At 45.4% G+C, this 4,506-nt stretch overlaps 1 pseudogene; it reads left to right on the top strand.

Annotated features, from left to right (window-relative positions):
- Positions 1 to 3,043: 3,043 nt before the first annotated feature.
- Positions 3,044 to 3,980, top strand: LOC123364353 (annotated as a pseudogene).
- Positions 3,981 to 4,506: the final 526 nt, after the last annotated feature.

A 4,506-nucleotide genomic window follows, 5' to 3' on the forward strand; every position in this document is an offset into this window, starting at 1 on the left:
AGTTGTCCCATTTCTAGAGGAGCAGTATGCTCTGGGCCCGATCCTGAAATCCCATGGAATATCAGTGACTATTTCACAAATTACCTCAGGGTTATTTGTTCCAGGAAATGTAATCAGTAAATGCATATACAATTATTTTTTTCTCTGGTTCGATTGTGAAGGCAGGAATTCAGAGCTGCGTTGCTCTGTGGTAACAGGTCTGATAGGGCATATTTCTGTTTCCTGACTGGCTGAGGGCTCCAGCATTTCTGCCTTGTATATACCCCTCAGAGTTACAGGGCTACCAAATCTCTGACCCTCCTCTGGTCTCCAAGTGCCAGATGTCAGGCATAATAGCTTTCCCTCTCATTGAGTGAAATCCCACGATCCTCCCACCCTCAGATTGGGACCTTGTCTACCGCACACTGTGGGTCGAATGTGTTTTCCCTGCAGGTCCGAGTGGGTTAGGCACATGTGTTTCTTCCCTTTGTGAGCATGTGACTAGTGACAAGTGACCAGTCAGCCTTCTTGAACCCAAATACTGTTTAATTTGAACAGTAGGAATAAAGCATAACATGAGAGAATAATAGGATTTTAAAACAACAGCCTGTACATGTCTCTGACCCCAAACCCTCCCACTCTGACGTGGACCCAGGAACGCTGAGGGCCTTCAGACTTCCCCAGCGGTGTCTGTGCTTGTCGGTATGAAGAGATTCTCAGCAACAGCTGCACCAGCTCTGCACAAGCTCCCAGCACTGCCAAAACAAGCTGTGTAATGTGCCTGGAGCCTGGAAATAGGCTCTTCCCAGCTTGTAGCTACGGAGTGGTCTCTCAGTTTCCCTGAGGTACTCACTGAGAGATGGCTTTTCTTCAGCTGTTGCTTCCCTTTCTCCTTGTTTTCCAGCAGCCTGTTACTAAACTAACATGAACCATACTGGATTCACCCAGTACAGCCATAGCATAAACAGTCAGCCCAATGTAGCTATCAAGCTACCATCCTAAGAACTGGGTTTAACACGCACATTCATTATGACAGCTCAGCTCCATGTCGGATACAATGCTGTTCCCAGGTGCTACAGATATTATGAATACAGGACAAAGACAGTCAGAGCGAGAGCAATAGACGACTTTCCTGTGTGAAATGAAGTTCCATTTCCATGAATACTCCTGCATGTGACTTTGAAATCCACTAACTGCAAACCCTCATCGTGCCTGAATAACAGGTGCTGGAGTTACTGTGTACTAGAGAGTGAGAGTTCAGGGAATGAATATATTCTATACTGATCTCAATGGCTGTTACTGCTCTGCATACAGGCTGCAGACTGACAGAACAGAACCTGAGGAGAACCAGTCAGCTATTAACCCAGGGACAGAGGAGCTCCGAGACTTTTGTTTGCTGGCAATCGACTGAATGAGGGCTGGGACGCTGCAATCTTTTCAGGTTCTGAAGAAATCCCAATGACAGACGTTACATTTTAAGTCCCACTCTAACCCAAGAAATCATTTCTGAAAGCGAATCAGAGGGGAAAGAATGGACTGACACATGTATGCTAAAGTACAGATGTGTAAATGTTATGCCAAAACTTTTCATTGTAATACAGATATTACAAACCAAACATTCATGCCATGCCTGTATACTGAAAGCCAGAAGCAGTGTTGTTGGAATCGCTACAGGAAGGAGCAGTGGTAACTGTATTGCTTAATGGCTTTTGCTTTAGAAAATATTTCAGTAGTACTTCAAATACTGTTGGCAATAGGTTTGAGCTCTTAACTCTTTGTTCAGTGAACAGCTGTATGATACTGTCTCCTGGGAAATGACCAGAAGCTGTTTCTAACACTTACATTCGGGGTCATGAACATTATCCCTCTGCAATACCTGGGCAAGTCTTTTGAAAAGGTCATGAGATAACAAAACCGTTGGTCTGTGTTTCAGCAAAGAGTCAAGCTGAGGTGTAGAAAAGACATTATATACATTATATACAGTGGTTGTATATAATTTTCACCCATCACCTCTTACATGCACATGGCTGACATAACTTGTACGTTCAAGTGGATATTAGTGCAAACCTGGTTTTCCACTATTCACCTATGTGTGATGCCAAACCCTCTCGCACCCAACTGAAGTAACTGTCTGTGTCATTTTGTAACTTTGCAGATATTTACGGACCCTTGCATGGTGAGAGGATGCAGGACCTGTGAGAATGAAGAGAAGCTTGTACGGTGAATGGACTGTCTGGATTCAATCAACACTGTTGAGGCAAAGCATTTCAGCTTCTCTTGCAGGGACACTTGGGGGTAAAAGAGAATCACCTGGTGCATTTGGCAAGGGAAGGTTAATAGAGCCCTGTTCTCAAGGAATTAATCCATGTAAATCTGGAGTGATACCATTAAGACAATATTGAATTCAGAATCAGGCCCTAAGAATTTATCCCATGTGCTGGAAAGAGGCAGACACATTTATAAATAGCTTCAATTCCGGACAGATAAATACAATGACCAATATCACCATGCACTTGCACACACGCCATGATAAAATGGGCCAGAATGAGTGTCTGTGGGAAGGTCACAACTATAAAATCACATCGTGCACAATAGGCTGTGGAACTCCCAGCTCAAGATATCTATGGGGCCAAGAGCTTAGCAGGCTTCAAGGAGGGATGGGATGTTTATATGGGTAAAAATTAAATCCCATTATAGTTGTGAGGATCTCTTTTAAGAAAGTCTTGCAAGGGCTCTAAACCTTCCTGCTTTACGTCACAAAATATGTCTAAGTAGTGAGTGTCAGGGTGAAACTTTCCGTGGGAGCAGGTTATCTCAGCTACCTATTGCAAGACTTGTTCCACTTTCCTCTGAAGAATCTAGGAAATAGCCACTCAGTACTGAGCCGAATGGACCACATGTCTGATCCAGTTTGGCAGTGCCTATCTTCCTGGTGGTGGTGAAAATCCAAGACTATACAGTTACTCATTTTTCTTGAGATCCTGGGAGCCTCTAGACTTGCATTGAGAGGAGAAAGATGTCTCCCTAAATATCATCTAGTCTCTTTGGACCTGCCCAGGACATTATGTCAGCTGTCAATGACACCAAATTCAACCCTGCAGTGTTCCTTCTCACCGGGATACCAGGGCAGGAAGACGTCCATCTCTGGATCTCTGTCCCCTTCTGTTTAATGTATGTTATTTCGATAATAGGAAATTCAGTTCATTCTGTTCATTATAAAAACAGATCCAACCCTCCATGAGCCCATGTACATTTTCCTTTCCATGTTGGCCGTCACAGACATTGGCTTATCGATAACCACCATACCGACGATACTGGGCATATACTTGTTTAACTCTAGGGAAATCAGCTTTAATGCCTGTTTTACCCAGTTGTTCTTTATTCACTTGCTTCAGTGCATTGAATCTTCTGTGCTCTTGTTGATGGCCTTTGACCGCTTCATTGCGATCTGTAACCCGCTGAGATATGCTTCCATCTTAACCCTGCCGAGAATAACCAAGATGGGACTGGTGTGTGTGCTAAGAGGGGTGGCTGTAGTAGTCCCACTCCCCTTTCTCCTGAAACGGTTCCGATACTGTCGATCCAATGTCCTCTCCCATTCCTACTGCCTACACCAGGAAGTCATGAAGTTGGCTTGTTCAGACATCACAGGCAACAATGTCTATGGCTTGTCTCTTTCACTCTTAATGATGGGGTTGGATTTACTGCTCATCTTCCTCTCATATGTGATAATCCTCAAAACAGTGCTGAGCGTTGTGTCCCAGACAAAGTGCCTGAGGGCCCTGGACACCTGCGTCTCCCACCTCTGTGTCGTCCTGCTCTTCTACACTCCAGAGTTTGGTTTGTCTGTGATACACAGATTCGGGAACAGCTCTACTCACCTGCTTCAGATTCTCCTGGGCTACGTCTACCTTCTGGTCCCGCCCCTGATGAACCCAGTCGTGTACAGCACGAAAAGCAAATACCTTCGATCGAGGATAATCAGATTGTTCCTCGAGTGAAGGGTCAGTTCATCACCCACTTCCAGCACTGGTGACACAGGAGACGAAAAACTCAGGACACAGACACTTATTCAATCCTGGACCCTTACATCTGAGACAAGATGAGCTACTCATCTCCTCTCTATAGATAGAGGTTGAGATGGGGTGTAAGGCTTGGAGAAATGGGAAAGAGACTGACCCACCTGCTGGTGAGTGAGGACAGCACACAGGGGGAAGGCAACCAAGGCAGGCAGCAGCATTTACAAAGAGCCTGTGTTTGTGGAGAGCCAGGGGACCGGTGGGATGTTGGCCCATAAAGAGCCCTATTGGTAGCTGCTCCAACCTCACAATTCCTCTTGATACAGTCAATAAAGAGAAGGGACGTGGATGTTGTTTCCTATTAGACCTGTCCTGCCCCGTCCTGTCTCTGGTTAAACATCCATAGGCCATGGAGAAAGCTGCAGAGCTGTTCTGCAGTCTCAGTCCTGATTCACTGTGAGCGCTCTGGTTGCTGTGCGATCCATGAGGGCTGCAGGAGCTGTGGACA

This window comes from Mauremys mutica, chromosome 1 (genome assembly GCF_020497125.1).
Source record: "Mauremys mutica isolate MM-2020 ecotype Southern chromosome 1, ASM2049712v1, whole genome shotgun sequence".
Taxonomy (NCBI): domain Eukaryota; kingdom Metazoa; phylum Chordata; order Testudines; family Geoemydidae; genus Mauremys; species Mauremys mutica.